At 37.1% G+C, this 25551-nt stretch overlaps 3 non-coding genes across 3 annotated transcripts; all 3 read left to right on the plus strand.

Moving 5' to 3' along the window:
- The first annotated feature begins 13779 nt into the window (after nucleotides 1–13779).
- Trnae-cuc lies at nucleotides 13780–13851 on the plus strand. The gene has a single exon. It is a non-coding gene; the product is annotated as a tRNA-Glu (tRNA).
- A 4725-nt stretch (nucleotides 13852–18576) lies between these two features.
- Trnae-cuc lies at nucleotides 18577–18650 on the plus strand. Its single transcript has one exon. It is a non-coding gene; the product is annotated as a tRNA-Glu (tRNA).
- Nucleotides 18651–20324: 1674 nt separating this feature from the next.
- Trnae-cuc lies at nucleotides 20325–20397 on the plus strand. The gene has a single exon. It is a non-coding gene; the product is annotated as a tRNA-Glu (tRNA).
- The last annotated feature ends 5154 nt before the right edge of the window (nucleotides 20398–25551 follow it).

Genomic DNA, 25551 nt, shown 5'->3' on the forward strand with positions numbered 1-25551 from the left:
AAAAGGGGGGGGAACAATTAGTAAAGAAAAACGGGTTTGGGGATTCCCCAGGCTCTCAGGGCTACAAAAAAAAATCATATTTAAAAAAGTAGAAGAACCGTATTGCTTTTTTTTTCAGACATTTGTTGCCAATCTTAGCAAAAACCCGGATTAAAAATAATGGAGATTTCGAAATCGTGAATGCCCTTTTTTGTGGGCGCTATAATTACGCTAAAAAGGGCCATCCCTCATGAACGTACGATGATTTCTTAAAGTTATGGCCAAAACATGACGCTATCATGATTTTTAACTTCTGCAAAACACTCTTTTCGAGCAAGAAATCATGTAATCGTGTTCCTTTCAATTTTTATGTTTCAGATAAGAGGGTTTTAGAATTTGGTCGTAATTTTTAAAAACTGAACGACACCCGGGTAAAAAAAACAGTTTCAAAAATTAAACGTCACTTTAATATACGTCAGACGGGAAACCAAAAGCCGGTTTTCACCTATATGACCACATGTGATAGATTATTGCAATCCTTTTTTTTTTGCGCGATAATCTTTTGTTTCCGAATTTCAGTATTTCCCCCGTATTTGTTGTGTGTTCAGTCACAGGAAAACACTCGGGGATTTCGCCTTGATTTCACAAAAATCCGTGGCTATGAGTTTTCCCATGAACTCATTTACGCAGGCCCAAAAACCATTATAAACCCTCCCAATTTTAATGCATAGTGCACCCTGCACTCATCTGGTACCATTCAATACGTTTCAGGTAAAACGGTTAATAGATAAGAAAAATTGTTTAGACGTGAGGAAAATGTAGCCTAAGTTTTTAGCTTGAAACCCAGAAGTGTTGAAACTTGGGCTAAAAAAACCCGTAGCTACTTTTTCTATATCTATCTGCATAATATCGGGGTGACTATATGCATTTTACATCTATAAAAAATTTAATTATAAAGTCCTGAAATAAAATATAACATTATATATATATATATATAATTTTTAAATATACAATATATATATATTTATATATATAATATAATATAATATATATATGTTATATATATTTTTTTTTTATCTGTATATTTATTATTTACATGATAATACTTTTTTTTATGTATATATTTGATATGTACACACCACCACACACACACACACATTAATCCCCAAAAAATATAACCCGTCATGTTAAATACTTCTTCTTCTTTAACTTAGGTTCATGTCTGAGCCGCCGTGGTCCCCGCATGATTTTAAATTGTATTTTCATGTTGGGTTCTCTTGGAGGAGTAGTGTGGGCCCCCCCAGTTCCTTTCCCAGGGAGGTGCCGGTGGTTACCTTTTAGGAAAATCATTCTCTCTAATTTATCCGGGCTTGGACCAGCACTGACTTGGGGGCTTGGCCCCCCGGGGGCTGGGTAGGAATCGAGGTAAAGTCCTTGCCCAAAAGGAAAAACAACGCGCGGCCCGGGTGCTAAAACCCTCAAACTCAGATTGCCGTTGTGACAGTGTTGAGTTCGACGCTCTAACCCCTTCGGGCCACCGCCCTTAAACATATAAAAAAGCAAAATTTAATAGTAACATTTTATGTTACTTTTAAATTTTTTGTTTTTTTTGCAAATCTACAAGTTCTCCCCCAGGGGTTTGCACAGGGTTTCCTTTTTTTCTGTTCGTAAAAGTGGGCATGCACGTGATTCTACGGTAGGTTGCTCAAAAGTTCCCTCCGGGGAACGAACCCGGGCCTCGCGGTGGGGGGCCCGATCCTACCCAAAGCCCCAAAACGGGAGTTTTATTAAATTTCCCCCAAAGGTTTGAATCGTGATCCTTTTTTTTTTTGACTCTAAACCAAGTCTCGTCTCTTTGCATAAACAAAAGGGGTTGCATTTCTTCTCTTTAGGATTTTTAAAAATCCTTTTTCTTTTACTGAATTACTTTTTTTTTCCCAGGGTTTTTCGTTAACTTTTATCTATATATTTTACTTGCTATTTTTCCTTCATTTATTTAAAAAAAACGAAACAACCCACAGACCACATTACCCTAAATAGATTTTATCAATGCCAGTTTATATTATTTTTTTTATTAGGTCATTAAAAAAAAGTATTTAACCCCGGGAAAAAATACAACCAAAACCGGATATCCCAAAGGGATTGTAAAATGCTTTTGTCTATAAACCGTCTTTTAAAAATTTTCTTGAAAATTTCCCCAAAATGGGAGAAAAAAAGAAAAATGACATGCGGTCCGTAGCAGTTTTTGGATGACTAAAAAAATTAATTTAGATCTCAGTCTCGTACAATAAGATTTGTTTTTCCCTGACAAAAAAATGATCCTCCAAATACGGTTTTTTAAAAACCCTCATTACTTATAAACAAGTAAAAGCTATTGTATTGAAAATAAATACAAGAAAAGGCCTTAACAGTCCACCAAGTTTTTCTTTCTTTTTTTTTAAATTCACAAAAACCTGACTCAAGTATAAGAGCTGAGTTCTTTTAAAAATTTTAAAAGTTCAAATGGGTTTTTTAACCTGCCTGAAAAAATTCCTTGACCTTTACACTACAGCATTTTTTTAAACTACATAAATTAAGCTTAAAACACATAAAAACTTACAACGATATATGTTTTTTTAACACGGAAATTTAAAGTACACTTCTCCTGAGAGCCCGCCCCATTTTATTCACTATATGAGTTGTAATAATTTTTTCAAAAAAAATTGAGTAAAGCGGGAAAGTTCCCCCACTAAATCCCCCTGACATAATTTGAAGGTAAAGTTGAAAAATACCCGACCATTCACCATAAGTCACCTTGGGGGAAATCTCGAGCGTGGTCAAGGGAAATATACTGCCGTGAAGGAGTGAGAAATTGAAACTGTAAAACGGGTTTTTAATAAACCGTCAGAAGAAGAAGAAGAAAAAGAAAAAAACTAGAATTTCATGTAAAGTGAAAGAAAATACTGATTTTGGATCCAAAAAAGATTTGGGTAGTAATTTGTGTTCTCTTTTTTGGATTTTTTTAATTTTTATTTATAAAGTTAAATATTTTTTTTTTCCTTTTTTTTATCCTTATTTGAGCTCAATAAAGTTTCCGAAGGTAGATTCCTGAGGGCCTTCACATTGTGGCCTAATTCCCAGTCCTGCATAACATCTCACTGCTGCAAAAACTTAACTGTATCGGGCCCCAAACAATGTAAAATAGGGGGGAGGTATATCTACACACTCGTTTCCACCCTCACAAATAAAAAAAAATTTGGGACGGTAGTTGGAGTGGACTGGTTTTAAAGGTAAAATCTTTTGGGAAAATCAAATGAAGTAAATATTATTTTTTAAAAGGCACTAGTTTTTTGATATCCCAAAACAGGGTCCCTCCCCTTTTTTGAATCTAAATTCAAGGACTTTTTTCCCGGTCCAAATTATCTTCAAGTATATATGTATAAAAAAAACACTTTTTAAGAGTTTACAAATAAGGTGAAAGGATGATACCAGCTTTGAGAACATTTTTTCAAAATTTATTTTTACTTTTAAACAATACTTTTTCCATAAAATCTCATATATTTGTCTTCAAACACTAAACTTTGAAAAAGATATAAATGATAACAGTGAAAATAGAGACAGCCAAAAAATTTTCTTACTGTAAATTTTCATTTGCAGTTCTGAAAATATATTATTAAATTTCTAATCCTGTAACATCTGAAGTCTCAAACCTTAACTATGCAAAAAAGTAAGAAATGAATTTTCCTGGTCACATATACGAACCTGAATACAAAAATAAAAATAAAACTATAAGGCAAAATTTTTTGTTTTATGAAATTATGCAAAATATTTGTCACAAAGGTATCTTTTAATACACTTTATCATTTATAATCAAAAAAAATAACCATTTTTCATTTTGTAATCAAGAGTGCTTTCAAAACACCTGCTCTACGTGAACCTCTGAACCAACAGTTTTTTGTTGTTTATTTTTCCTTGAATGAAAAAAAGGTTTTTAGGTCTTCAGGAGCTTAAAACCTTAACATTTAAACTTATGGCTTTTCCAGTTTTTTTTTTTTTGATTCCTTTTCAAGTTTTCCACACCTGTAAATAAAAACGCTGGGAAATTTTAGGGTTTTTCCCGGAATTGCGGGGGCGGGAAGGACCCTGCAAATATACAACTGAAAAAAAAAAAACTACTGTTGCGGCAATGGTACTTACAGTATAACTAATATTTCCCCGAAATTTAAAGGTTTCGTTTTTGAGTCTTTCTACTTGACTAAAAATTTAAGGTGGGGGGCAGTTTGGTGTGCTTTTCAGAAAAAGGTAAACCCTAAGAATACATCCTAATGTAATGTACCATTAGTATGAAAAACATCAACTTAAAAAATCTGACAAGAATAGTGTAACGAATCTTATCAATGGTAAATAAAACCCAAATTTTTAATTCCCCATAAAATCAGTGAAAAATTTTTATTTTGGAAAAAAAAAAACAAACTCCTCATATCACAAAAAATAATTTGAAAAAAAAAATAAACCGTACACATTATGATAAAACTGGCACATTCTCTCCTTTAACCATTTCCTGATGGGCACTCGCGCTTTAAAAAAAAAAAAAAAAAAATCATCAAGTCACTCGCGATATGGGAAAAAATTGTTGTGTCTCTTGGGTTTCCAAAAATACCGGTTTTAAAAAATATATATTTAAAAGTACAGGAAAAATTTTTATCCGCAACTAAGGTACCTACAATTAAAATCAAAAAGTAAAATTAAACGATTTCCCTAATTTGGGGAAAAATAAAGGGAAAGTTTAAGTATGGGAAAAAAAATTAATAAAAAAAAAAAATAGAATTTTTTTTGGGCCATTTTTTTTTCAAAATACAAAAAAATGATGGTGGGGTTATTTAGCAGCTATCGAATTAAAGAAATGACACTTCTTTTCGCCGGAAAAAAACTTTTGTCATTTAAGAGAAAATATCTACGTTCCTCCATTACGAACTTCCTGACTAAAACGTAGTGGCAATAAAGGAATAAAAAAAACGTTTTATATTTCTCCGAACTGAAACTTCGTCAATTTTGGCGGTTCGCAGGAAGATCTCCCCCCAATTGCAAGCCGTGACCCTTCTGCAGTTTTTCCCGGTATTTTTTCTATCATACCCGGAAAAGTAAAGAGAGGTTTTTTGAATACGAAAAAAAAACCCTACGGGAAATTAATCTATATAACATTTTTTTTTTTTCTATATATCTACCTAACAAGATAGAGTTAGATAGATAGAGTTAGATTAATATTTACACACCTTTGTGTTATCTCTCCTCTACGATGGAGTTTCGCGTGTGTGAAGGTTTTACATCAGCCCAATTTCTTTCCCAATAATCCAGATTCGTGGGCGCATTGGGGGGCCCTTGGTGGTGAGATTAATTTATCCTGAAGCCATAATTTGCGTCTAAAAAGGAAGATATAAATGGGGGAAAGGTTTTTATTGCAAAGGACAAAAGGTATCAAAGTTGTATTCCACTTACTACTACCCCACATAAAAAAAAATGCCCAAGACATAAAATGATCTTTGTAAATGATGAGCACAAAATAAAATGATTGAAGAATGCACCAAATGGTAAAAAAAAATTTAAAGTTTGGTGACATATAAATGACAAAAAGTAATCAAAGGTTTTTAAAAGGGTAACTCCGTGTGTCAGTGGCTAGGATACCGGCTCTCACCCGCGAGGCCCGGGGTTCGTTCCCCGGGCAGGGGAAGGTTTTCACACCGTCTATTTACTCCATCAAAGCAAAAATTACAGAATTTTTTTGGGGAAAAATGACTTAATATCAGGTAAGCAATATACCTCTATTTTGGCAACTGACTAGTGGGGCTTGCAAGTATGACTTCCGGCAGGCGGGCTTTTATGTGGTTGGTTCAAGCGTGTTTTTGTGCATATCCTCGACTTGAAGCCCTTTTTCATGTTTAAAAAAAACATCTTGTACATTTCACTTCAACCCCTTTAAATTTCATTTATGTTGCCCTTCGCTATTCATAGTTTTAATGTATGGGTAAAAAATCAGTAGAGTTAGAGATTTTTTGTAGCGTGTTATCCACTACAGGTAATGCACATGTGGGGTTTTTGGGATTTTTTGGTGACTCTCGGTGGGTTTTAATGATCCCAGTCACAATAAAAAAAAACAATAAAAGACATCAAAGGGTGACTAAAAAAGGGAAATGAAAAAAGTCCCTAATATACATTTATTCCGCGCAAATCTTTTGAACCTACCAATTCCAAATAACACACCATACACTTACTTGAAAAAACAAAGGGAACCCGCCACGCACGAAAAACACCATCAGCCAGCTAAAAAACCAAATGGTCTGTCACCCGAAAAAAAAACCCCTCTCCTCTCTCCGTAAAATTCCCATACAGATTTGTAGCGTCAGGGGGAAAAGGCCCCGGGAAACTTGCGGGGGACCCCCCCTGTCCAGAGGTAATTACTACACTTTAAATTTTAAAATATGAGTTATTCCACTTTTACGTTTCTTTTTAAATGCCCTTTTCTTTTCCCTTGTAAATAAAAAAAAATAACCTAATAAAAGAAACCCAGGATAAAACGAAACGAAAACCCCAAGAAAAACCTGAGGTCCGTAAACTGTATATTCCCAAAATTTACAACACAGATATCACATCCTATCTGGCCTCTAATAGACAATGAAAATATCCCTTCGGCCCGTAGAACTTTCAAACACTAAGGAGACGTCTAGCGGGGTCCGGCGCTCTGCGATCCGCAATATTAATGCACAGACAAAACGACCAAATGAGAGATTTGGCGGGAAAAATATACTTTTTATTCCTTTGTCTTGTCTGCAAAATGTTTAAATGAAATAATTGATATTTAAAAGAGTAGATATTTCAGTTAATGAGTAAAAGAAATAAGCAAATTTAGTCCGTAATAACTTTCAAAAATTAAAGGTAAAAAGACAGAAAAAGAAAGATTCCAGGGATGAAGAGGGCAGCACAAGATGGTTGCCAAGCACGCCCGCGGGTTGGCCGAGCTGGGGCTGTAAGCGGACTCGCCTGGTCTTAAGGAATGGTTTCGCCTGGTCTTAATCTCGTAACTAATTATGGGCTCCTTCACGTCCACGCAACTCCTCCCTCGCCCATCGAGCGGCTGACACGCCCGAGCGAGAGCCCTCCGAAAGTGGGGGGCCAAGTCGGAAGGCCTCCTTATGCCAAGTCCCGGATCACTGGGCGTGTGCCGACCTCTGACGGTTGAGGCTGCTTGGCTGTGCTGGGGGACTCTGTCAAGGGATCCGAAAAAACTGCCAAAAAAATCACTCCTGGAAAAAACAGAGAGGTTTGGGTATATCGAACCTTTACATGGACAGCAGGCGAGTGCACGGTTATACAAGGCGAAGGACAGCGACCACCTAAATGGAGCTTCAAAAGAAAAGCGAAGAAAAAGAAATTTAAAATTACACAAGCCGTAGTGAAAAAAACTGAACCTACATCTACAACAAAAAACTAGAGAAACTTTTTAAATAGAAATTTAAAATTAAGCGACCTAAAAGTAAAACCTTAAGCTAAGGAAATAAAATTTTTAAAAACTATACTTAAATGCTGTACCTTATAATGAATTAAAAGACTTTAATATATCATTTAAATAGAGAAACTAAAAGTATGTTAAAAATAAAAGCTACTTATACCCACAAACAAATTATATAATTGAGTTAAAAAAATAAACATATTCCAATTACCAAAAAAAAAAAAAAAAAAAAAAAAAATACAAAGAAAATTTACCGAAGGGGTGCTCCCGCGATGCCTTGGTAGATCTGGGCAGATGGGGCAGATGGTGGTGGGGGACGTCGATAATCTCGCTCATGAGCCGCGTATACCCGTGGGTTTCTTATATACGCAATAAATCCCATTTTTTTTTCGGTGAAGGAGTATTATCCTGTACCCCCTACGTCTACCACGACTGGCTCTGTCTGGAATGGACGTAACGCCGGAAGCAACATCGCGCATCCACGTCGTCAGTAACCACGGGCCCTCGTTGTAGGATCATGGTACGGGTGATAAGACTGGAAAAGTCAGCTCCTCCTCAAGCCTAAATGGTCGCAGCTGGTCCGCGTGGCAGTTTGAGTTCTGAAAACGAGGGAACACGGGGCCCTTAAGTACGGTCAGTGGACCAGGGTTCCAGCCTGTAACAGGGTATCCTCAGGTAACGATGCCTACCAGACCTTGCAGGATACTTCTTGTGCTGCTTCTCTTGTAACAAAGCCTCACGCAACTTGCTCAAACCAACCGTAAAACGACCTAGTTGCCCTATCAACAATTACAGGGGCTGGTCTCTGATAGTTCTGTGGTTTATTGCAAAACGGACCTGTGGTGTATAACGATTCCAGTTTAGAGTCTGGCTTTCCACTAATGTTGCAATGGCAGCCTTTATAACACGGTTTGTCTTTTTTACAAGACCGTTTGCCCGTGGCTGTTGCAATGTGTCTCAACTGTCAGGTAGTCGCTAACACTACGAAAAAGTCTGTACTTAAATTCGACATCTCAGTCAGTCTGAAGGAGCTGTAGTGGACCAGAGTAATAAAATTAACAATGAGAACTTTTACTTGTCTGTTTCACCATTAGGTAAAAGTACAAGCTGAAGAAAACGCGTGGCAACAACTACCAAGGCATACCAATTCCCACTAAAAGGTGTAATTCCACTAGCCTTGCACTAGATCTCCCCAGTAGAAAAGATCACGTTAAAAGAATGGTAGGTACCGTAATGTAACGCAACGGGTGATATATGTGCACTTTTTTTTGCATCATTGCGAGAGAGTCCAAGGTACCACGAGCTGTTCTACACGAAGCTGCCTAATTCTATACAGGACTTCACATATTTCAAATTCATCCTATTGCAATGGTGGACGCTGGTGGGACTCCGTTAAAATGCAAATGAATGCAACGAAGGTTCCCTTAACTACCTCATTGCATATGCATATGGTGAAGAAAGAGAAACAAGTTCAACATCACATGAGAGCATGTCGGGAACATAATTTTTTGAACCCTGCTTATATTCAATCGGAAATTTATGATATGCCAATTCTTCACCGTTAAATTACACAGTGAATTTACAGAACTCTTCTAGTGGGAATCGCTGTCTTGGTCATTGTGGACCAAATATTGCATTTTATTCAGCTGGTACCTTTACCTAATAAGCCGAGACGATGCTGATTTCGGCAATATGGTCATCCCTACATACACGACAGTGTTGGTGGACGTAGGGAGTATAATCTCCCTTCACCGAAAACAATGCAAGTCTATTGTACTTGCAACAGACCCACAGGGATATATCTGATCAACGTGGGGTTCATAAGCGAGACTTACATCGCCCGCACGACAAACTGTTCCCGAATAGCCCGTGGAACTACATTTTGAAACTGCGATATATTTTTTTTCTATGTAGGGTATGTAGCTCTTGTTTATAAGGTAGTAATTTTCTTTATTTTTCTGTTATATTTACTTAGCTATAAATGTTTCATTATAAGTTACGGTGGTCTAAGTTTTTTTTCTTCAGATTTCAGATTTGTTTATTTATTATTTCGTTCTTAGGTTTTCTTTTTGAAGTTCTTTTTAGGAGGTCGCGGTCCCTCGCCTTGTATTTTCCTGAGATTTGCAACCGGATACTCTAATTCTCTCTCTTTTCAGACGTAATTTTGCCTTAACTTATTACTGTGTGGCAGATCCTTGCTTTCTCCTTGACCTGAGGACCGGAATTACCACTATTACCTCAGATAACAAGAATACGATGCAAGAACCACGATGTAGACGTTGATTTGAGTTAGCAATCTGTGATTACTTGCATATCATGAGTGTATGAATCAGAACTGTAAGGCAAGTAGAAGATTTGAATTTTAACTGAGGTACAGACGTCGGCATGGTTAGTAAATAAGTTACAGAATCCTAATCCGAAGTCAAGGCTCACATCATCGCAATCGAACGGGTTGCGGCAGCGGTGGCACCCAGCACAGCCAGCTCCTCCCCCTTGATGTTTTGGGTCGCCAGTCTGAGGGACACGTCCGACGACCCGATTCTTAAATGGCAAGAAGAACAGGCATTCAAACATCACAAATATAATGAAAATGGATGAATAAGTCATGAATAATTTAAATTAAGACTTTTGGATAAAAAGCAGTGGAAAGCATAACTAAGGGAGTTATAATGATTAACAGAGTGCCTATTAATGAGCATAATTATTGCCACATATGAATACAATTAAACAGTTAAAATTACAAGTGAAATATACATAAAAGATCTCTAAACATTTCATGTAAAGAACCGCGACGAGTAGGTAGCGTTGTAATAACACGCCTTTTTTGCTGCCCGTTTCTTTGCCAACTCGCCCGTTCGGCAGTCGGTTAGTATTATCAATAACATCATGTACTAAAAGGTCTGTATTGTAGTTATGTTGCAAAATAAGAATACACTACATTACCTAATGCTGCGCTAGGTCATTCTACTCCTAAATGCATAGGTATGTAACCATATTGCAAATGTGCTGGCAGTTGCTCTATGCGTCGGAAATCTTCCCGTGCCGGAATCGAACCCGGCCTCGCGGGTGAGAGCCGCGTATCCTAGCCACTAGACCACACGGGAGTTATAGTATACATGCTCTTGATTACTTTTCTCATCTGTATGTACAAAAAAAGTAGATTTTCGTGCAACTTCCTCAATCATTACAATATGTGCTCCTCAGTCACAAAAAAATTTTCAAGGAGAGTATGTGGGATACAAGCAAGTCGAATATCAGCTTTGATTACCTTTCGTGACTTACATGTAGATACACATTTGCATATTCATATATGTGTGTGTGTGTGTGTGTGTGTGTGTGTGTGTGTGTGTGTGTGTGTGTGTGTGTGTGTGTGTGTGTGTGTGTGTGTGTGTGTGTTGTGGTTTCAGAACGGGCCTTCATACGATTATTTTGCAACTGTTTACATATGGCGAGTAAATTATGACATGGTACACAAATACCTATTTTGAAAAAATGCATAGAGAAAAAAAAAAAACACATTTTACAATATTTTCGTGTTCGATGGGTTTAAATTGACACATACGTGTGTCAAAAACGGTTGCACTCATAAGATAGCAAATAGATTCTACGAGAAGGAATGTAAACTCTAATAAAATGTGAAATGAAGTTATAAACATGTGCGCGTGAACAGGCGCGCGTATGTATGTGTATATATAAGTATTTGTATATATATATATGTATGTATGTATATATATATGTATATATAAGTAATATATATATTCACATCTACTTATATATGTACATATATATGTATATATATTTATATATTTGTATATATGTACATATTAATTTATATATGTCATATAATGAATATTTATAGGCATATATATTGGTTTTAATAACTCAAGCGCATTCTTTTTGTCTTATGAACATAAAAGGATCGTCTCTTAATCTCGCAAAGATGCCATGTGCTTCAAGAAAATTCCTTGTGAAAGCATTTATTTTATTTATTTATTTTTAATATCGATGACACAACCAGCCAACATTCATGACAAACATTTCCATACTAGCCTGAAGCACCTCTGCCACGTATCTCTAATGCAGTAAGCTATTTTCTAGCATTCGTACAGTTTAAACGGTTTGCTAAACCTGCTCGAAACATCTGCTTTCTCCAAGAAGTTTGGTAAGGCTGTTTTGCCTTGACAGGGCCTTGCCAGTTGAACAGTTGAAGTGAACAGCAGGCGATGGTGGCTGTTCAGAAGGGAAAAACGAGTCTATATCTTGGAGGAGCACAGGTATACCACGCTTTCCTCCGATATCTGAACATAAATTAGTCATTATGATCAAATTGCATGACTTTGCAGGTATAACTTGTAGACAAGATGCGAGCGAGAAAGTCACCGTGGTGTGTAATGATCTGTATTTCTCCCGTCAAGAAACACCGACCTTCTGCAACAAACATTTGAGTAGGAGGAACAAAGCAAATTTAATTCTGTATGCGTAATTTACAACATTTTTGTGATTTTGAAGTCACTTGATACCCGAGATAGGATCTACAAGTTTGAGAGGCGAAACATTTGCCAGGTATTTTTAAAGTGCTTTTCCAATATTTAGACCTTGTTCACAAACAAACAATAGAAAGTTTCATGATAATAATCATTGCAAGATGATCTGTAGTAAATTAAGGTCAACTTAAAACAAAATAATAAGTAATGCAACCTTTGATGATAAAAATCCTAGATATATATGTATGTGTGACTTCAGATTTTAGTTTGAATCATGTGTCATTTGAATATGAGTCATGATAATTACTAAGCACAAGAAGCAGTCCTAAAAATTGATTATAACTTAAGGTTCACCTCATCCCCTAAGACACTTTTATTTTTTTCTCGTATTTTCTTATAGGTACCTTAGTTACAGATGAGTGTTGATTTATTATACATTTCAATCATATCCAGCTTTTTCAGGATCTTGGTTTCCTTTTTTGCAGTCATTGCAACTTGAGACGTAACAGTGAAAGTTTTTTTTTATTATTAATATATTACACAAACTTGGTATACTCACCCAACATCGTCTGTCTGGGAACCCTGGAATTCTCAAATTTTCCCCTATTGAGCGTTATGTTTATTGAAAATCTCACGACTTATTTGAATATATACTGATGAATTCTCACACACAACTTTGACGTGAAACAGCAGAGATACGTGAATATACAAGGTTTCATTATTGCATGTGCGTGTTACGGAATTAGAGAAGACCGTTTTCTATGCGTCCGTGTCATTTCCGTTTGACTATTATTATAGCTAGTATTGCAGCTTAAGACTTTTTAGCTTTATATTAGAATAATTTGAGCCACGTTCATTGATAAATATATGTGTTTGATTACTGCAATACGTTCTTGCCTTGTATGAACTGATTAGCTGATAGCTAATCAGTTGCCAGTAATATGTAGAAAAGGGAGGCAAATATTGGGGAAACTCATACAATCCAGAACAATTCACATTTATGAAAACCTCGTCTAATCCCCGTTATTTTCTATAAACCCTAACAATTTTTTTTTCCGGGATAGAGGCAACATGCTTATTTACAAGTTCAAGTTTCACCCGAATTATTTCCCATTTCCTTTTTGCATGTTCTATTTCCTGCCGTGAACTTCTTTCATCTTTCCCCAGACATATCATATCTATCATATCTGGGGAATATAGAATGAGATATAAGGATATGAAAAATAAGGACACATACGGAAATCTATGTAGACTATGATCTTTTCCAGATATGACACATTAACAGGTTAGAGGTGAAAAAGATTAGTACAAATATTTACACACCTTGTATTATCTCTCCTCTAGCGATGGAGCTTCCCATAATGATGGAACAAAAGGTCTTACACCAGTCCACATTAGTTTCCTCCGTGATTCAGGTCATTCTCCACATTCTCTACATACAGATTACGTTTCCTCCGTGATCCAGGTCATTCTCCACATTCTCCACATTCAGATTACGTTTCCTCCGTGATCCAGATTATTCTTCCCATACTGCTGGGCGAATTGGAGGTGACGTAGGTATCCATTTATCCTGAAGCTATAATTTACGTCTGAAACAGGATCATGCATAAATAGGGGAAAGTATCTATCTGCTAGGGACGAAAGGTAATCAAACCTGACATTCGATTTACTTGTATCTCACACGCTCATCTAGATATTATGTTATTTTTTTTTGTGAATGAAGAGTACTTAATATAATGATTGAGAAACGTTGCACCAAACCTAGTATGAAAATGGAAGATTGCTGTACACATACATGATCAAAAAGAATCAAAAGTATAACTGTAATTGAACTCCCGTGTGGTCTAGTGGCTAGGATACGCGGCTCTCACCCGCGAGGCCCGGGTTCGATTCCCGGCACGGGAAACTTTTCAGTCGTCTGAATGCGTTCATCAAAAGCCAAGATATTACAGAATACTTAAGGGGTAAAATGACTTAACATAACACCAGGATATGCAATGTTCCTCTATTGGGCCTTGCAGAGTATGCCTTACAGACAGGCGGGGCTTGGTAGCACGTTGGTAGTCCTACGACTATGGAGCCATTTTACTCGTTTAAAAATCATTCTACATCTTGTTCATTTCTCTTATAACTTTACCCATTAAATGCCGGGGGTCTGAAATAGAGTGGCCTCAATTTGACTTATGTCAGTAAATGACCAAAGGATATTATGAATGCAAAGAAATTCGACTTTTCGGAAATGCGAGCCAAACTTCATATTTACGATGATAAAAAATGCGCGTGTCCAATTACACGCAAGAAGCACGACACAAACTTTACTCAACAGTCCCAGTCGCCGTGACTGGGAGTACTGACGGGAGAAACACTTCTAACAATTCGATATATTTCTCCGAATTGAATCTCCCCTACTTTTTGGCAGGAAAATCCATCCCCACATATTACAAGTCACGTGGCCACTTCTACCATATCTGGGAAAATACAGAATGAGACGTTGTTAGAATATGAAATATATGGACGCATACGGAAGTCTATATAAACATTGACCTTTTCCATATATCATATACATTAACAGGTTAGAGGTGAAAAAAAATAGAGAGAATGATTACCTAAAAGGTACCACCGGCACTCTCCGTGGAAAGGAACTGGGGACCCTACCACGTACTCACTCCAAGAGCATCACAACATGAAAACTACAATTATCATGCTGTGACCACGGCGGCTCAGACATGAACCTACCGTTAAAAGAAGATTGCCGTCGTGACAGTCTTGAGTCCGACGCTCTAGCCATTCGGCCACCGCGGCCCCATATATATATATATATGTGTATGTATATATATATATATATATATATAATATATATAATATATATATTGTAAAATATATATATTGTGGCCGCGGTCGCCGAATGGTTGGAGCGTCGGACTCGGGACTGTCACGACGGCAATCTGAGTTCGAGGGTTCGAGTCACCGACCGCCGCGTTGTTTCCCTTAGGCAAGGAACTTCACCTCGATTCCCTGCCTAGCCCACTGGAGGGCCAAGCCAGCTAAGTCAGTGCCGGGTAAATAGAGATGGTGACTCGATAAAAACACTGGGGGGAAGGCAATGGCAAAACCACCGCTCGAAATTGCTAAGAAAAAAAAACATGGAAGCCCATGAGCACCAAGGCCGCGGGGGCCGAATGGTTAGAGCGTCGGACTCAGACTGTCACGACGGCAATCTGAATTCGAGGGTTCGAGTCACCGACCGGCGCGTTGTTCCCTTGGCAAGAACTTCACCTTTGCCTACCTACCACTGGTGGCCAAGCCACCCAAGTCAAGTGCTGTCCCACCGTAAATAAGAAATATTACCTAAAAGGTACCACCGGCACTCTCCGTGAAAGGACTGGGACCCTACCCGTACTCCTCCAGAGCTCACACATAAACACAATTAGATCATCTGTGACACGCGCTCGACTAACTACGTTAAAAAAAGAACACACCTTGGTTTATCTCTCCTCCAGCACGGAGCTTCCGTCCGTGTTGGAACAAAGCTCTTTCTCAGCCTGCGTTCCGTTGGCACTTCGTGACAACGAAACGCCAATTCACGAACGGCTGCTGCGCGATAGTATATTCTTCGTGTGACCTACGGTCCGGGGTTGGCCCGACAACGACCGTTATATTTACGACACAAACAGGAATATTTTCAGTGTGGATTTTGTATATAACTTTTATGCAACGAATGCATGACACTGTAACTGTATGACTATTGTATTTATAGCATATTAACTGATCATAGGATGTTATGTAAAAAACGAGAGCAAAGTCCTCGTAACTAGCTGTGATAACACAGTGGCCAATAATGTTAATAGCTATATAACGAAACAGAAGACCATTATAACACTTGCACATGAAAAATCTTATTTAAGTCAAAACAAATTCTTCTTGCATGAACACTAATATTTGTATATATTGTTGTTGCTCAGCCTCCCTTGTCACTAAGTACAAGATGTCATACCTTCGCAATTGAACGAAAAATTATTATGCAACATGTGCTATAAAATTTTGTCTTTATTCAGCTTCATTATTCTCTCTTCTTCTTTTTTTGCACAGAATCATTCTCCCATCATCATTTCTGCTTCTTCTACTACTCATCTAAATAAAGTTTCTCATTCAAAATATGAAATTATCCCAGCAAGCAGTGAATATCAAAAAAACTTTTTTAGTATTCACATGTCTAGATTTTATCCTCCGAAATTTACATTTAAGAGACCAATATGCCCTTTTATTACTACTCTTGCAAAAAATGGTTTTTGTTATATGCCTGCGTGTAGATGACGACATCACGATAACGGCACATTTGTACTTTGATAGCGGGTAGCTGAGTCCCTGACGAATGTAAATATTTGTATGTCCCCATCATCCAAAATAGCTATAATGGGACTATTTTTTAAATACTCTGGCATCATATGCTGAACCAGGCCAAACCCACAATATACCAACAGTGAATCTTACGTCCCGAGTCACAAACCCCTTGCAAGATATTTTTGAAAAAAGGTTTCCTAATTTATAATCAGATCGTTTTGCCCGATCCTGGTAGGGGAATTGTTTCCATCTATGGCCCGAAATTTCCCATGGAAGCCTGTATTAGGCAGGAAATCTTTTTGCTAATGATGGTTCTGTTGTTTCTCTAGGCGTTGCGGGCCCATTTTTATAAGATCACCTTCACTAAACTCCCTGCATCGCAGACTTCAAGAGCACTCTTAGGCTAAACTTCCAAGCAATCTTTTCACCACCAGAGTTGAGAGTTTCCCTTGGTTTCCGATAGTCAGAGATACGGCTTTTTTCTCAGATGTTAACGAGCCTGAAGAAGCTAAAACAGATCCTGAAAAAGGGGGGGGATATCTATCTTCTATCTATTAAGACATACACCCACAATTTATTTCTTATGAAAAACCAAACAATTTACATTGGAAAATTAAATGTTCTACTTAAAGGTCATGAAGTTGCTCTTGAATATTTAGTTCCTTGCTGCACACGAAATCATCATCATCAATAACGGAAATGCTCTGTTTTGAGGCCGTGGACCTTTTTCCACCATCCTTCGCCACTAAACTCGATCTTACACTTTTCTCTCCACTTGTACCATCGACAGCCCGCGATATCTTGATATTGTCGCTCAGTCTTGTCTTCGGTTCCTCTTCCTCTGTTTCCTATAAACATCCCTGTCTGGAATTTTTTAAAACTTTTACTTCTCATTACATGACCAATAAACTTTAATTTCCTCTTGTCAAGATGTCCAACAGTCAGTCTTTACAAATTTTATTTTCTCAGCACTTCATCCATTGTCTTTTTCTCTGTCCAGCTAATTGCAGTATCGTCTGTAACACCACATTTCAAAACTATTGATCTTTTTCTTGCTATCTACTTCAACCCCAACACTCAGAACCATAGATGCAATTGGGAAACAATGAGTTCATAACCTACTTTGCCCGAAAGATAATGCTTCGTCTTCCAATTTTTATTGGGGAAATTGGGGCGTTTTTGCAATGGTATTATTCTTTTTATCTCCGGTGAATCCATATTATTAGTTAAAACGCTCCAAATAAGTGACCTCTTTCACTTTTCCAAAAACATTCCTGATGTAACATGTTCATAAAGTTTTCATTGCGGTTTATCTAAGATTAAGCAAAATGGGACAGTGTCTTAGATGCCGATTGAAGATGATATTGAGAATTCCTTGCTTCTTATCTTTTGTATTATTTAAATTGCCTTGTGCATGGGGTAAGATGATTCATTCAGTGGGATAGGTTGTAGATTCACACATTTTTAGCCAATAAAAGATAACAAAAAAGGATATACTTTGCTTTTTATTGCTTTCAAACAATAGCTGAATATGCAGGCTCAAAAATAGGACTACAGGAGCTAAAGAAAAAAAAGGCGACTGGAAATTAACTATTTCTTGTGCTCATAAAACCTTTGTGAGTAGACAATTCCCAGAAATTATTGCTTTGAGAAAATTAATATATTTACTTCTGATAATGTCAGATAAAAAGTTCATTTTATCTAAATATATAAATATTTTTTCAGTGTCTTGAGATGTTAGTATTCTAAGAATTAACTTGTACAATAATATAATATTCTGAACCCCATGAATTAAATGCAAATATATTTTATAACTAAAATTGACTCTCTACTACTTAATTAATAAGCATATGTTCCCCCATATACTGAATATAGTAAAAAAGTAACTCGCATCTCTCTACCTACCACATGAAAAAGCTTATGTGTAGAAGATTCTATAGTCTTATGATTCAGATCAATTGATGTAATTGCATTGCTTCCCACCCTAGTTCATCTTCCCCTTCCCCTGCATATATTCGAGTAAATTTTTGGTTGAGCCTTGCCATGTTTACAAAATAGTTTTAGGTATCCCCAAAATTTGTCTTGTATTGTGAAAGATGTTCATTCTCATTCATAACTTTTCTACAACTGATATTCGACTTATATTCCACACACTCTCATAGACATTATATGCATCTTTGTAAATGAAGAGCACATATAAAGGCGGGAGGATGCCCAAATCTGCGATAGAAATTAAAGGTTGCTCTACATTAAAAATGAAACTAATCGAAGCCTTTTTAAATTAAAAACTCCCGTGTGGTCTAGTGGCTAGGATACGCGGCTCTCACCCCCGCGAGGCCCGGGTTCGATTCCCGGCAGGGGAAAGGGTTTTTTCAGGTTGCCTGAATAGTTCATCAAATACTTAGGCTTAGCATGACACCAGGTATGCAGTGTACCTTTATATTCCTCTTGCGTGTTCGCGGGGCACAGGTAAGGCGGGTTTTTTTTCGGGACCTTGAATTCACTGTAATTTGAGGCTTAATAGGGGAAATTTTTTTTTTTCTTACATTAATATATTACACAAAATTTTTATACTTTCCCAATCTCGTCTTTCTGAGAGCCCTAGAATTCTCTTTTTTCAAAATTGAGCGTTAGGGTCTAATTCTGAGAATCCCATGACTTCTTTGAATATATACTGATGAATTTTCACACACATCTTAGACGTGGAGCAGTAAATATACGCGAATATAAAAGGTTTCATCATTGCGTGTGTGTAATGCGGAATTAGAAATAACCATTTTCAATGTCCCCTAAGTCTTTTTCGTTTGACTATTATTAGCGTTCTACTGCAGGTTAAAAATTTTTTTGGTTTTATATTTAAAATCATTTCACCACGTTCAGCGCAAAATGACATGCATTTACTGAAATACTTTATTGCTTTGGAGGCTGATTTATTGATAATCAGTTGCCTTTTTCATTTTTAAAGAAAAAACACAAATATGCCAAAAAAGAAGCAATATTGGGAAAGCATACAAACGGGGAACAATTCACTTTACTTGAAACTTTCTCCCAACCCCCATTATTTTCTCCCCGCATCTTTCCGGACAGAGGGGACATGCTTATTTACAATTCGGTTTCATTCGAAATGCTTCCATTTCCCTCTCTGCATGTCCTATTAACTGTTAAGAGGTTAAGTCACTGGCAGTTTCCCATACTAAATTAGCTCTTTTTTTTATCTGGTTCAAGTCGCATGCCTTCTTTGGCTAGGTTTAGGATCTCCGGGTGGTTTGGGGCACAAAACCACCTACCAACTGCCTTCGACGTCTTCATTGGGTAGTTATCCTGCTGGATACGATCGTTTCCTCGGAGGGGCAGAGATAGCTACGTACTGTCTAACAATTCGATATATTGCTTCCGAATTAAATCTCCCCAATATTTTGGCAGGAAGATCCATTCCCACATACAACAAGTCATGTAGCCACTTCTCGCAGTTTTGTAGATATTTTGTCTATCATATCTGGAAGAGATTAGAAGATGAAATAAAATGACACATAAGAAAATATATATAGACATTGATCATTTTCAATACAAATATAATTAACGGTTAACAGGTGAAAATAATTAGTAACACACCTTGCGTTTCTCTTTTGCAGAAATGAAGTTTCTCCCTGCGTGCTAGAACAAAAGGTCTTCCATAAGTCCAATTTACTCTTTGCTAGTAAAGCAGAGCATTCTCTTCATATTGCTGGGCGAAATAGGGGTGTTCTTGCGATGACTTTGGGTGTTCTTTAATCCTAAGCCATAATTACGTCTGAAACAGGATGTACATAAATGTGGGAAAGTTTTTTCTATCAACAAGGGACGAAAGGTAATCAAACCTGATATTCGACTTATTTTCTATCCCACACGTTCTGGACATTATAACTTTTTTTGTGAATGAGGACCACATAATATAATGATTGGGAAAGTTGCACCAAAATCTGCGAAAAAAATTTAAAAGATTTCTGTACACATTCATGACAAAAAATAATCAAAGGATTCTCATACTTTAAAACATCTCCCGTGTGGTCTAGTGGCTAGGATACGCGGCTCTCACCCGCGAGGCCCGGGTTCGTTTTCCCGGCACGGGAATGTTTTCCAGTCTGACTGCGCCCATCATAAGCCAACATATTACAAAATACTTCCTGTGGTTAAAGGACTTGCTTTTAACATCGGGCAATGCAATGTACTGTGAGGCTTCCAAGCCTCCCTCCTCTCCCCTCCCTTACTCCCCCACGTTTTTTTTTCCTTCCCCTCTCCATTCCTCTCTTTCTGATCCTCTTTCCCTCTTTACCACTCCTTTTTCCCTCTCTCCTCTTCCTCCTTCCCTCTCTTTCTCTTACCATATTTCCATCCTCTCTCTCTCCTTCTCTTTTATATTCCCCCTCTTTGCTTCTCTCTGTCTTGCAAACGTTCTTTACCTAGCCTAATTCCCTTTGCCTTAGCCTAGTTCTGTCTTGTCTTACTTTTGCCTTCTTTAAGTCCATCTTCCGTATTCTTACTCCTTTACTTTGTATCCCTTAATCTTGCTGTTACGTGCTTTCCTCTGAACCTCCTGGTCCTTGGCTATGTCTGTACTCTATAGAACTCCCCCTCATCGTCTAACTTCCTATATATGTTTTTGTCTAGCACTTTCTCCTGTTTCCGCCTTTTTCCCTACTCTAGATCTTTACCCTTTATTCCTACGACCCTATGGCTCCCTTTTTCCTAATCCTGGCCTTTTATCCGGCCTCGGAGAGTCTGATGATCCTGGAGGAGCCACGGCAGATGGGTCGCCTGACACTCCGCCCTACCCTTACCTATTTTTTTTTTCTCTGCCATGCATTTTTGTAAATTGCAACGATTTTCAATAGTATGAAAATTAAATCGTCTGTTTTTTATTTAAAAGTTTTGTTTACATTTTGCTGTCGGGCATTTAGAAAGCTGCGCATTTTTTGAACTAGCCTGTTCGCCCTGCCTCTCCCTTTTTTTTATTGCATCTTGTGTTAAGTTACAATTCTTTTAATTTATACGCATGTTGTTTTCTTTTTAACTGAAACCTTTTTAATTCTATTTTGGCACCTTTTATTTCATTTTGAGGGCACTGGCAAAGGGATTTTCTTTCTTTGCTCGTATTTTGAATATCCATTTTTTATAGTTCATGACTTTGTTACTTTTTTTCGATTTTAATGTGTTCATCAGCTCCTTAATTTTACATATTTGTGTTTTTTTTTTATGTTTTATTACTTTCATTGCCCCATTTGCGATTTTTATAATGAGTTTTGTTTTATATCCTTTTTAATAAGTTACTGTACTGATGATAGTATTTCTTAATGTTTTTTTACAAAGTTCATGTCAAAACCCCTGCTACATAAGAGGCTCAAATTTCCACGGAATAGACGAGTGTTAAGACGAACGTGTGTATGTGTGCCCCCCGTGGATCTTACGGTGACATGGCGACGGACCTCCAGGAGAGAAGGTTGTACCTATCCTGAACATTGCCTTTTTTGTGAAAAGCTAGGTGTGTTCTTTCATTCATAATCAATGGACTACCTACAAACCCCTAATCCACAGATAATCCTATCTTACTCGAGGGCTTGCAAGGAAGATTTGGGTTGTCTTTCGTATTATAGAATGACAGGGGCCCCCCCTATCCCTGGCCCTTGGTCCTTTTTACCGCTTCAAAAGGGGACCGTCATTTGGACGTTGCATCTATAAAGGGCTCTCATTACGGGAAAACCCTTACGTACCTTTTAATTAGCAACATCACTACGTGGGTCTCACAGAGTGTACTTCCGGCCAGTAAGCTGTTCATATATTGGTAGCAAGGCTGTAACTGAAGCCATCTACGTTTAAAAATTCTGTACCTTGTGCATTTCGCTTTTAACTTTTTCAATTAAATTTCACTGATATACTCACTAATAGTTTTCCACTTATCCATATTCAGTGTTCTTAATTTAAATTATTTTACGTCTTGTTTCCCCTTTGTAAATAAACATAAAAAACTAAGGATGAAACGAAACGAAATCACCCAAGAAAAACCGAGGGCCGCAATCTGTACTCTCAAAATTTACAACACAGGTTCCACAAAACACAGACGTTACCTTATTCTATACAAAAAGGGGGACGCGGCTGGGCAAACCCCTCTCTCTTTTAAAAACATGCAAAATTTAATGAAACAAGGGGTTTCTTTAGCTGTTCAACCCTCACCGCATATGGATCTGGCGAAAAAAAAGAAACAGGTAAACATCATGTGAGAGCATATAGGGAAATTATTTATTGAACCCTGCTTATATTTTAAACGGAAAAATTTTGATCAAACTAATTCTGCACTCTTAAAGTACGGTGATGAGTTTACCAGCACTTTCTAGTGGGAATCAGCATGTCTCGGTCATTGTGGACCATGATCAAATTCTCTTAGTTTGTACCCTTACCTATTAAGCAGAGACAGTGCTGGTTTCCGTCATCCCTACGCACACGACGGTCGTGGTAATCCTCCTTCACCGAAAAGAAAACGAAGACGAAGACAAGAAGACGAAGACGAAGACGAAGTTCTATTGCATTTATAAGAGATCCACGGAAAGAAAAGAAAAAAAAAAAGAGAGAAAGAGAAAGAGAAAGAGAAAAAGGAAAAGGAAAAGGAAAAAAAAGAAAAAAAGAAAAAAAGAAAAAAAGAAAAAGAAAAGAAAAAAAGGTCTACGCAGAGATCCACAGGTAAAAACATTTATTTCCATGGATTCACGAGCGAGACTAACAACGCCCGCACAACGACTCTTTTTAATAGCCCTGGAACTACCAAGGTAAACGCTGCAGTGCCACTTCGATAGTTAGCTATCGGTCCCTTGTAACTTAATTTCTCTGCAATAGGTTATATTTCAAAATTAGCATTTTAATAGAATATATTTATTTGTAACTAATATTTAAAATTTCTATGTAGGTTATGTACTGTAACCTCTTATTTGCAATGTACTGTCTTTTCTTTATATTATGTTTAAAGTCTTAGTTTTAAAAGTTCCAAACCCTAAGTTACGGTATTTTAAGTATAGTTTTTCTAGTCCAAGTTTCCTATTCTTTCATTCTTACTTGTTCTTTTGAGTCCTCTAGGAGGTCGCTCTTTATTCTCTTGAAAACGCAACCGTGTACTCGCTTCTCTCTTATAAAGGATGGATATACTAATCCTTCTCTTTGTGCTTAACCCCTAGTCGTGGCAGATCCTCGGGGCCCTTGACCTGAAAACCGGGCATCGCAATGTGGGAGTCCCGCGTGCAATGGCCGAAGACCCAGTGGCTTGGCAAGGAGGCCTTGGATGAAATTATAAAAGTGAAATATTAAGATACAGTATATCTTTAACATATTCTGTAAGGTCGTGATGAGTAGGTAGATGCAGTCGTTTACAAATCCCTTGCTACCAAGTTCGTTACCAGCCCCGCCTGTTCGGAATCGGGTTTTTATATTTAATCATTATTTACCTGTAAAATTTCCCCATTGTAGTTATGGTTACAAAAGAAATACACTATAGTACCTACTGCTGCACTAGGGCCTTTTCCTAAATTTTCTTGTGTACCTAAGCATTAAGTAATTTTTTGGCCGTTGATCTACCTCTGAAAACCTTTCCCGTCCGGGAATCAACCCGGGCCTCCGGTGAAGGGCCCCGTAAAACCTAGCCACCTAACCACCGTAGTTGGGGAGGAGGTTTTTGCTCTTATTTATTTTTGTCAACTTTATGGAAAAAAAAAGAAAAGGAGAAAAGAAAGAAAAAAAAAAAAAAAAAAGTAGCAACTTCCTATAAATTTAAAGTATGTGTTTCTCAGTAAAATACGCATATTTTATCTAGACCTTGTGGGGTATGAATAGTTTGATATCGCTTTGATTACCTTTCCGTCACTTGCGGTAGGATAAACCTTTGCATATTCATATTAAGCTTTAAATGGGCCTTTCAACGATTCATTATGCAGTTGTTTACGTAGCGGGTATTTATGGCATGTGGTACTAATAGCTACTTTGGGAAAAAAAGTGGAGGTAAAATATACAATATTTTCGTATTTTTATAAGTTTAATGAAATTTCCGGGCGAGAAGGAATGTAAACTCCGATAAATTGAAAATAAGTTATAGACAGTATACGCGTGAACGGGGCGCGGCACAGGCGCGCACCCCCCCACAAAGCTACAATTATCTATATAAAAATATACATATATGTATATTTGAAATATTGTATAATATAATGTTCTTGTATGGTTTTTTATAATGTATATATACGCAAAATTGGTTTTAAATTTTATATATTTTGATTATACATGTAATATATGTGTTTTGGTGTGTGTTATATGCTAATATATATAATTTTCTATATATAATATATGATATATAATTTATATATATATATAATATTAAAAATGGATAGCATATTGTGTATATATGTATATATAGAATATATTTCATGTTTGTAAAAAAGATGTAAGTAAACTTGTAAATTATTTACGATTTTTGGGTTCATGCCACCACCATTCTTCTATAGGCAAACGGAAACTCATACTAAAATGTAGCATGTGACACGCGGTTATTAGGGTGCCTAACTAAACTTGATGGCAACATAAAATTTCTTGTTTTAATTTTTTTATTTTTGTATAATGCAACTAATTTAAAAACAAATTTACACATATAAGAAACAAAATATTAAAACTATGAACTACATACTTTATCTCTAAATTCCTTCTGAACAGGGCAATAACTAGCCCTCACAATTCAGGCCATCTTTAAGTTTTAGTGTTTCCCCTAACAACTATTAAAAAAGCAAAATATTTAAAACCCCAATACTTCTCCATATGGACTCTCGCCCAGTATTCTCCCCACACAACTCAGATAGCATTTTCCCTTACAAAGCTGCCAGCATGTCTTCCCATCTGGTTGCGGGACCGTCAAAGAGATTCTTCTCTTTCTCCCGCTCCTTTTCCTCTCTCGTCGCGCGCGTGCGCAGACGGGGTACCTCCTCAAAGGGTACACATGATCTTTTGTCTGTATTTAATCTTTATTTCGTTGTCTTACCACAACGAAATATATGGGTGCAGTCCTTTCGTCTTGAGAACATACAAGGATCGTCTCTTAATCTCGCAAAAAAGCCAATTCTTTAAGGAAAATTCCTTATGAAAGCATTTTTTTTATACCTTAGTTGCAGATGAAAATGTTTATTTATTGGGCATTTCAATATATATTTTCACACACTGTAGTTATTTGTGGCAGAGTTTTCTCGGAAAGATATTTCTCGTGCG

The sequence above is a fragment of the Penaeus monodon genome, chromosome 6, assembly GCF_015228065.2.
Source record: "Penaeus monodon isolate SGIC_2016 chromosome 6, NSTDA_Pmon_1, whole genome shotgun sequence".
NCBI classification, from domain to species: domain Eukaryota; kingdom Metazoa; phylum Arthropoda; class Malacostraca; order Decapoda; family Penaeidae; genus Penaeus; species Penaeus monodon.